The sequence below is a fragment of the Protopterus annectens genome, chromosome 2.part1 (genome assembly GCF_019279795.1).
Source record: "Protopterus annectens isolate FY-2018-M chromosome 2.part1, PAN1.0, whole genome shotgun sequence".
NCBI lineage: Eukaryota > Metazoa > Chordata > Ceratodontiformes > Protopteridae > Protopterus > Protopterus annectens.
Window position 1 is genome coordinate 1,529,173,219 of NC_056729.1, and position 11,160 is coordinate 1,529,184,378.

An 11,160-nucleotide genomic window follows, 5' to 3' on the forward strand; every position below is an offset into this window, starting at 1 on the left:
TATGGTTCATGGGGTTCAAATGTTGGGATAGATACAATAAGATTTTAAATCATAACATCCAATTTCTCTTCTTTCAGAAATGAAAAGCTGGTACCCTGACTGACACAGTGAAATAATTTTTACAATTAATACATATATACATTTTGTATATTGTGTTGTGGTTTCATTACACTGTGTTTTAATTGTATTCTGATTTAAACTGCATATGTAAACTTGAAGAGACCAGAGCTGTGTCTCTTGTGAGTCACACAGAAATTAGAACAGGTCAGTTAAGGTAAATTACCTGTGAAATGAGGGAGAAACTAAAAGCTAAGCCTTGTATTTAAGGGATAAAAAAAAATATTTCAGGGCTTTACCGGAAAAGCTCACTCAGATTCTGTCATAGATTGCTATGAGGGAAAGGTTAGTTTGCTTTTTTTATACTACCTTCTTGTAATTTGTATTGCTTTTTTGCCTTCTTCTGTTTTGTATATTGTGGAGTATGTTCATTGCACTGTGTTTTAACTCTATTCTGTTTTCAGTTTCAAATATAAACTAGAAAAGAAACCAGAGATGACAGAAATTAAATGTTCCCCACCATGCCAAGCTGTTTCTGTTGTTTAAAAACTTAACTGCCTCTCTAGTTGTCTGCCCCTTATGTTAATTTGGCCACATATTTCCTTGCTTCTTCTCTTTCATTGGTGGCTATTGTCAGTAAGCATAAAATTATCATTTTTTTGAAGTCACTCCCCTTCAGCTATTTAAATTTATTGGCCATCTCACTGTATTCCATAGAGCCAGTATAGTAATTACCCACCCCCATCCAATCCATTGTGCTCTTTTAAAATGAATAGCTCTCCCCTTAGAATGCTAAAGCTTGAGTTACTCTCTCTTCAATATCTAACTGCTCATTGTACACTGCAGCTCATAGGATATTAATCCACTGGGTCCACCTTGCCTTTAAAATCTGCAACATCTGGTCCAAGACTACCACTTACAGGAGAGCCGGCATTCTCTTGGGATTAGTGTCTCTGTTTTGCTCCTGGTGAGAGAAGGAGCATAGGAATATAATTTCCCGGAGACTGCTGATCCCCAGAAAGCCTGGCAACTGCTACATAGGTGTCAGCTTGGAATTTCTGGTTATATTTTGCTCCTGCTTAGAGAAGGAACAGACGGCATTGATTCTTGACTGTCTCTGATTGGGCAGTGAGTGTCTGTGTGGGAACTGTCTGATTGGTCTGGTTGCTATTCAAGGCATCTGCCAATATAAGGCTACAACAAGCCTACAAACCTCAGCATCATCTGGGACTAGATGGTTGATCACCAAAAAGCCTGTTGCCTGCTTCTCATCTTGGGATCAGTGGTACTGTTTTGTTTCTGGGAGAGAAGAAGAAAAGCGGCATTGATTCCTGACTGTCTCTGATTGAGCAGTGAGTGTCTGTGTGGCAATTGCCTGGCAGGCCTAGTTGCTATTCAACCCATCTACCAGGAAAAGACTACAACAAGCCTACAGAATCCTGCATCATCTGGGACAAGACTGTTGATCACCAAAGAGCCTGTGACTTTCTTCTCATCCTGGGATTGGTGCTACCATTTTGTTTCTGATGACAAAATATGCAAAGGGGCACTGTATCCCACTGGCATGAAGTTGTGGTGAGACCAGCACTAGTAGTAGCCAGGTAGTAGCTAATTAAGTGAACCCCCACTATTATTCATTCTTGACAAAGATAATTCTTTCTTTTCAGTAAGTACTGCTTGAATAGCTGGCATCTAGCCTAACTTCACAGTATCTCTCTAGAAACTTCATTGATAAATAATCAGGGTCTAATTTAGTAGTTTCCCCTCAAGTGTTTGGCAATGCCCTGTATAGATCCAGGCATCTTAAGTTAACATTTTTCCTGTAAAGGTACCCTTGAAATTTCACCAATAGCTAGTTGCATATAGGGCAACTAATTTGCAGTGACAAGCACTGCCCCCAGAGTTGCAAACTAGATACTCCTGACAATACTTTATATTCTCAGTGCAACAATCTAATCAATGAGAGAGGGTCTGTTGCCATGGATATGAACTTTTCCACTATCTCTGTTACCAGCTTGGTAAATATGAATATCCTGAGGCAATGCAGAAATTGCATTATGTTTACTGACAACCAGCAAATTTATACACTGTCACTAGAGGCAAAGCTCTCACATAAAAGTGCTCCTAATGTCAATAAAGTTGTCAGTAGAACACACACTGCACCCATCTCACACAGTACAAAGTAGACACATAGACTCACATATGCTGAGGAACTTAAACATAATCTTCCTTAACTCCAAAGACCAAACAGATAAAGTATTCATAACAAATGCCCTCAGCAACCCTGAATGCACTATTTCAAAACAATAACCACATCAACACATACAGCCACATCTCATGAAGTAAGCTCATGAGGCAAGCCACCACACAATCCAACATTATGATCATTGGAGACTCCATTGTGGGGCACACTGATATCCCTCTCACCACACTGAGTAAGGAGAAAGTAATGGTGAGTTGCTTATCAGGGGCCGGGATCTGTCACATTAATCACGCACTCAGGTCATTGGACAAGTGCTAGTATAACTTAGTCATAGTCCATGTGGGTGTAAATGACCTAAGACGTACCTCCCTAGACTATATGAAGAGAGACATCATGGAGCTCTTGGCATATGTGTCTCAGACTGGCATGAGCCTGGAATTGGGCAGCATTTTATCTTCTCCAAGGATAATGCCACAATACAGAAGATGGCTGACTTTTATAATTGGTTTACTTTCTGATGGCATTCTAAGGCCATACAATATTTGTCAACATGGAAGGAGATGATCAACAGACCACACTGCTTTTCCAGGGATGGTCTACACCTCTCCACTCTAGGCTTTTGAATATTCGCTAAAGCATTGTCCTCCCCCATAGTGCCTTTTTAGGCAATGCCAAACTGAAAGCACTTCTGACATAGCAAATCAAAAGGAAATCTAAAGGTATTACTGCTCAATGTTAGGAGTCTAAACAGAAACAACACTCCCTACAAGCTCTCCTCACCCTATAGAATGCTGATGTCTGTACAGTCACTGAGAAATGGTTTAAAGCCATGGAGAGCACACGAACAGTGCAAGACTATAATGCCTTCCACACATTTAGACTAGCTACAGCGCAGACATGGACTAAAGGTGCAGGTGTATTGATTTACATCAAAAATAAATATACAACAAGGCTGCTCAAACAGGACAATGCACTTGAGTTTCTCTGCGTTCAAATCACCATAGGCAAAATCTCATACCACTTCCTTGCAAGCTACAGATCCTCCTCTATGACCCAGGAAACCCAAAACACATATTTAAGCTTAATAGAAACACTCACCAACCCAATGCCATATTCATGGGCATCTTTAATTTCCTCACTATTAATTGGGATCATATATGACCCCAAATATGCATACACAGAGATTCCTGGATTTTATAAATATAAACTCCCTTGACCAGATTGTCAATATGCTGACCAGGGGAGCAAACATACTGGAATTGGTCCTCACTAATATAGGAGAGGGCTGCACACCCCCCTAGTGTAATGTCTTCTCTGGTAATGCCAAACCACAAAACACTCCCCTTTAAGTAAAAATAAAACCTTGAATACCAGCTAAGCTTGGAATGTTCAGGAACTACTCTAAGGCTAACTTCCTAGTATAACATAACCTGGTAAAATGTCAAGCCCCCATAAACCCTGGGAACACTGCTGCCTATGCGGAACTGTTCACAGAAACCCTATATAAGCATGTTAAAAGCTGCAAAGAGGCAGCTGTACCCACCAGAAATAAAAACAGAACTAACTCAAAAAATAAGCCACCCAGATGGAATCACATCAATCAACCTCTATAACAGAAGGAAGAAAATCATGGGAAAAATTAGGAGGTGTAGCACCCAGCAGGATAAAAGCACTCTCCTCAAACTAAACAATCAACTCGGAGGACAAATAAAGTCTGCCAATGCCAAATTTGAGGTAAATTTCACATCCAAGGCCAAGGATAGCCACAAAGCATTCTTTAGCTATGTCTGCAACCTCAAAGGGAATACACAATTGTGTGCAGAGCTCATTGCTACTGGAACCACCTATACTGAGCCAGAAGATATAGCTAACCTACTGGCAGATAAATTCAACTCTAACTTTACCCCTCTCTTCCCCTCAACCTCCCCTCAAGAAATACCATCAAATATAACTCCCCCAACTATCACTAGGGAACAGGTCCTCAATGGTGTCTCTAAGGCCAATAACACTGCATTGATGGGCCCAGACAATATCCCAGGATGTCTTCTAAATAGCATAAAAAAGACCTATCAGGCCCTCTGGAATCACTATCACAGCATCCAAAAAGATTTCATGCCTCACGAATGAAGAACAGCAACAGCCATCCCTCTGCACAAAAGTGGGACACCTACAGACCCTGGAAACTACAGACCCATAAGTCTCACTAGTCTCATATGCAAAGCCATAGAAAGAATTATCATGGAATGATTAATAATGACATAGAAATCCTCAAGACACTGGACCAGAAAACTTTTTCATTTCATCAAGGGCAAGTCATGCCTACTCAACCTGGTGGACTTCTTTGAGAAGGCTACTAAAGTAATGGATGAGGGCAAAATGGTTTACCCTGCCTAGCTTCACCTGGCCAAGGCATTTGACACAATACCCCGATCAGGCATTGTTGATATACTCAAGATGTTAGGTATAAGCCCTTATGTCACCCAGTGGATAGTCAGCTGGTTCACAGATAGGACCCAGGAAGTTAGAATTGGGGAATCCACCTTTACAAAGATGCCATTCACAAGCGAAGTCCCTCAAGGATTGGTCTTGTTACTGCTTCGTTTTAGTATTTATTTCTATGAAGTATATATCAATGTCAAGGGCCTCTGGCTGACCAAATTTGCAGAAGATTGTAAATTAGGATCAGTCATAAAATCCCACAATGACACTAATGTTCTCCAGGAAGGGCTGACACAGACAAATAGCTGGTGTCAAAGCCATGGACTACAACTAAATGCCAAGAAATGCATACTAGTATCCTTCTGGAAGTCAGACATCCCTGGTAGCTATCATATTGACAACACATCCCTAAGTGTCAACCCAGTAGTCAGGAACTTGGGGGCACGTGTTGACAGTAAGACCATCATATGTTCTCAGTACTGAGGAAATCATTCTATGTTGTGCAACTTATAAATGAAGGTATGGCATCAAGGTCAAAGAAGGTCATTGTTCCACTGTATTCAGCATTCATCAGACCTATCATTGAGTACAATGTCCCTTTGGTATGTATGTAAGCAAGCACATTCAACCACTGGAACGTCCACAGAGGTTCCTCAGTAAAAGAATACAGGATGTAAGTAACTTATCCTATACAGACTGCCTCAAAGCCTGTAATCTATCTTCCACAGGCTGTTGAGGGGAGATCTATGCCTGGCATACAAGATTTTGTTGGAACCTACCCTGATGGACCTCCTGCATATCTGCAAAACAAACAGTACAATAATTACCCATTCTAAAGGCTTAAACCTTGCCTGTGATATAAAGAGGACCTGTTGAAGAGACAGATATGTGTCACAGAGACTACCCCTTCTTTGTAACAGGCTCCCCATCCATGTGAAGCAAAGTTCCCCCTAACCCAATTCAAGTGTAACTTGGACAGTTGGATGAGGAACAGGAAATACATCTCTGATTTGGTACCTATGTCTCTAATGGACTCAGACATCTTGTAAATATTTCATCTCCCAAGCCCCTTGCATATCTATCAAGGGTACCAGAACTTGTCAGAGATTTGGGGTGCATAGCTAGGCTTACAAGTACATTGTTATGAGCCTATGAACTTATGATCCTATGGGAATTCCAGCAGCATTTATGAGTTTCAGTTTAATTGTCAGGGATATAGCAAACGATATATTGATTAAACTATTAAGTTAGATATTAAGAACTTTTTTTAGATAAAAGAATTTAAACTAGGCAGTGGAGCAACTATTGACCCACTACTTCATGGAAATGTGTTAATGAATCACTGAATATGGTTAATATCTTCAATCACCATTTTATGTCCCGTGATTACCTTCCATATCCCTTCTATTGAGGGTCAGCAGGGTTGGGAGGGTGGCCTAATGGTTAAGGTGTTTGCTTTATAAACACAAGGGGCAGGGTTTGAATCTCACAAGGGATAATTGGCTAGGCTTACAATGGCTCGCAAGGGCAGTTAGCTTAGTACTAATCTATTAAAACATGCTGGTGGGATAGGTTCCTGACCCAGAGACTCCCCATACTCTGGAATAGACTGCCCATACATATCAAGCAAAGCGCCTCTTTGGCCCTCTTCAAAAGGAACCTTGATGATTGGATGGGAGATAGGAAATTCACCCCGGGGATCATGTCAGTCGCCCTGCTAGACAGGGGCCTGGAGAAGTAAATATTGTGGGAAGAAATATCCAGGGAATTGTTATGGCTAGGCTTGCATATGCCCTAGGGCCGATAGTCTAGTACCAACCTATGAACCTATGAACCCAAGCTGAATGAAAACTCAACAATTACAAGTAGAAAGATGAAAAATGCTATGAGTAAAATAAAGAGATCCTATGCTATGGTCCAAATGAATTGCAGCTTAGGAAACCTCTTGCCAAACCATTGGCAGTTATGTTTAATAATTTATTACAGTCCAGTATAGTCATTTGGACTGGAACCAGACAAAAGTAGTAACAATTTTCAAGGGTGGTGCTCATGGCCAAGTAAATAACTACATTTCTGCAAGTTTAATGTCTACATTGAGTAAATGTTTTAAATACAGTCTTGTTGAAATTTAAAAAGTGGCAGATCATATGATTCCTTGCTTATGGATATGTATCAGCAGGGGTGGATTCTGAGCTGGTATATCCACCATCACCAGTCCAAGTGATTTATATGAATCAGTATGGCATTAGACTTGGAATTGCCACTTCTGTTCTTAGACCTGGCTAAAGTTTTGACACTCTGCCTAACTAGGATATTATTAACAGTCGTCATGCCTGTTGTGCATATAAATCAGTGATACACTTGTTAAAAGCTAGGAAACAGAGGGTATTAGTTCTAGGTAACTTATATTACTGGGCACTTGCTGGATTTTGTCTGTTTCATTGTTTCTAAGGTTCAATGGAGGTTTGGATAGTTAAGTATGCAGATGACTACATATCTGGTGGTAAAACGACATCGCAGGAAGATTCTAAAACTATTAATTGATATTTTAAGGAAAATCAGTACTTCGGTTTTAAAATCAGAAATCAGTTTCACCAACAATAAATGTACAGTCATGCATTTTGTAACACTTATGGCTTTAATACCATTAAGCGTGCCTGGTTTTATATTTTTATAAATATTCAGTATAAAAGATCTTGGGATCACAATTAACATAATATGTCCTTCACTAATTTTGTATCCTCAATTAGAATAAGAGTTTTAAAAATTACGTGGCTTGTGTAGAACGCTGTTACATCCAGAGATGGCACCTCCCCCCGCTTGTCATTAATTCACCCACTAATTGAATACAATGCAGCATTATGTATGCATAGTTACGCAGGTGCTAATAAGCTGCAATTGATAAAGTGAAATTTTATGAAAAGAACATGATTATTCTGAAAGGCTGAGTTAAATTTATACAGTATTCATTAAGAAGCTTTTAAAACTTCAGCTTGGCAAGCTAAGAACTTGGTTATATTCAACTGGACATATAAGAGAATTTAAGTACCTTTTTATGCACTTTTTTTTTTAAAAAATACAGTATTTAAATTGATTTAAACTGTGTATGAAGGAGTGTTGAAGGAATTTTTAACTGGTTATTCTGCTCTTCAGTAACTTGAACTAAAAGCTAGTGTTGGCTGAATTTTGTTATTTGCTAGTAATTACAGGTGTGGGGGTAGCCACATTCTTTGATTTCCTGTCCTTGCATATTTAAACTGGTGCATGTGAAATAATTCCTGCTTTAAAACTTCAGCTTGGCAAGCTAAGAACTTGGTTATATTCAACTGGACGTATAAGAGAATTTAAGTACCTTTTATGCACTTTTTTTAAAAATACAGTATTTAAATTGATTTAAACTGTGTATGAAGGAGTGTTGAAGGAATTTTTAACTGGTTATTCTGCTCTTCAGTAACTTGAACTAAAAGCTAGTGTTGGCTGAATTTTGTTATTTGCTAGTAATTACAGGTGGGGGTAGCCACATTATTTGATTTCCTGTCCTTGCATATTTAAACTGGTGCATGTGAAATAATTCCTGCTTTAAAACTTCAGCTTGGCAAGCTAAGAACTTGGTTATATTCAACTGGACGTATAAGAGAATTTAAGTACCTTTTATGCACTTTTTTTAAAAATACAGTATTTAAATTGATTTAAACTGTGTATGAAGGAGTGTTGAAGGAATTTTTAACTGGTTATTCTGCTCTTCAGTAACTTGAACTAAAAGCTAGTGTTGGCTGAATTTTGTTATTTGCTAGTAATTACAGGTGTGGGGGTAGCCACATTCTTTGATTTCCTGTCCTTGCATATTTAAACTGGTGCATGTGAAATAATTCCTGCTTTAAAACTTCAGCTTGGCAAGCTAAGAACTTGGTTATATTCAACTGGACGATAAGAGAATTTAAGTACCTTTTATGCACTTTTTTTAAAAAATACAGTATTTAAATTGATTTAAACTGTGTATGAAGGAGTGTTGAAGGAATTTTTAACTGGTTATTCTGCTCTTCAGTTATTCCCACCCACCCTGTTTTTGTTTTGGTGTTAATCTTAGTGGCATTGAAACTGCCTGCCCCTCAGCCTGCCTCTGGGCCCATCTCATTTGCTCACTCAACTGAGTGCAGTGAGATCATATTCTGATTTCAGGCACTCCTACTGTGTACAAAGAGAGCATCTGGGAAATAGAAAAAAAAAAAAATTAAGCTTATTTCCTGCCTTTCTTGTTAAGTGGTACAGACTATTTGTAGGCTTCTGAGCCCCAAGCCCTTCTGTGTTTGAGGGAAGCCTTCTAGCTTGTTTTTTTTTCTTGTAACTAGCCAGTTTTCTAGTTTCAGCACTCAAATCTGTTTCTTTGATCTCAGCACTTGTTCAGAAAAAAAAAAAAAAAAAAAAAAAATTTCATCTGCTTTTACTGTACTTGTGTTTTTACCTACTTCTTTTTACTTTTGCATCATCTTAAAATACTCAATTGTATTTATTACTGCTTGGTGTAACTCATTCTAAGCCTTTTGGTTTAAACACTTGGGCTTCGGACCAGTTAGTTGTTTTGCACTGAGAGGGTTTGTGGTCTGCACTGTTGTGGCAGAACAGGTAGCTTACGTCCTTCTAGGTTGAGAACTGCTGATTGAGGGCTCAGTGTCTGTTATTCTAAAAGTGTATTAATTCTGGTTTAAGCACTTGGGCTTTCAAGCCAGTTATTTTACATTAAGAGGGTTCGTGGTCTGCACTCTTGTGGGAGGAGAGGCTGGACTCTGCCATTCTGAGCTGGGAATTTCTGGTTAAAGGCTTATAGTGCATGCATATCTGAACTGTTTCTTACTGAAGTTGGTGCCTTGTTTGCTGTGGCATAGACTGGATTCGGGCCTGCTGGATCTAGCTTTGTTTGTGTAACTTGAGCACTAATCCAGACATTCTCTAAAGTATTCAATGGTATTTATTACTGCTTGGTTGTAACTTGATTAAAGTGTAGCTATCATTCAAGTCTTTTGGATTAAGCACTTGGGCTTCAGACCAGTTTTACATTAGGAAGGTTTGTGGCAAGCACTATGGTGGCAGGACAGGTAGCTTTCATCCTTCTAAGTTGGGAACTGCTGATTGAGAGCCCAGTGTCCAAGTGTATTAGTTCTGGTTTAGGCACTTGGGCTTCAGGCCAGTTATTTTACATTAAGAAGGTTCGTGGTCTGCACTCTTGTGGGAGAAGAGGCTGGACTCTGCCCTTCTGAGCTGGGAATTTTCTGGTTAAAGGTTTATAGTGCCTGAATATTTGAACTGTATCTTACTGAAATTGGTTCACCTTGTTTGCTCTAGCATAGACTAGATCCAGGCCTACTGAATCTAGCTTTGTTTATATGCTTGTTGTTTGTTTGCTTGTTATTTCCCTGGAAGCTAATTCCACCTAATACGCAACTTCTCAGCTTCTGTGGATCACTAGTGATATCTGCATTGCTTACTGTACTTATTTCCTTGTTTCACTTGAAAGAAAGTTACTGTTTGTCGTTTTGCATTTAGTTACTTGTAACACATTGCACTCAAGTTACCTGGCACTTGCTCACTAAAGCAATTATATAAGTCAGCACTAAAAATTAAAAGCACTACACCCTCACTCCCCACTGGCCCTTGTTTTCAATTAAGGATTTCCCAATATTATTCTAGCATGTCCAAAGGTCAGTTGTCAATCTCCTCTCCGGTCCAGCTGGTGAATCTGGGAATCTTGAGGCAATGTTATAACTGCCTCATGTACACAGACAACCCTCTCCTCCTCCCACATAACACAAATACTTGAGAGATGCAGCTATTTAGCCAAACTGGAGGCTGAGCTCTCTCAACTCAGGACTGGCAAGACCAGACAGGAGGAGAAGGCAACTACACACACCACAAAACCAGCCTCACATAATGCTACCACTCCACTGAATCAAACACATAAACACACAAAGACATACTCGAGGCTCTGAGTAAAAATTTACCTAAACAGCAGAGGCCTCCAAAGCAGACACCCAAACAACTGCTACCTCAAGACACCCCACAAGCAACACATAAACCACAAAAGCAGTGTGCAAAGCAGTCACAGCCCTTAAGGCCAAATACAACACCAAACATACTTGTCATAGGTGACTCCATAGTCAGACACTCTGACGCCCCACTCACCAGGCTGAACAAGGAGAGAGTCACAGTAAGCTGCCTATCGGGCGCTAGAATCCGCCACATAACACAAGCACTCGGGTCACTCCACGGCAAGTACAAATATGACACAGTCATTGTCCATGCTGGTGTGAACGACCTGAGACGTACCTCCCTGGACTACATGAAAAGAGACATAGAGGAGCTCTCTGATTATGTAGCCCAGGCAGGTATGACCCTAACCCTGAGCAGTATCCTTCCTTCACCAAGAATGATGCCACAATATAGAGACAAGATGATCAGCTTTAACA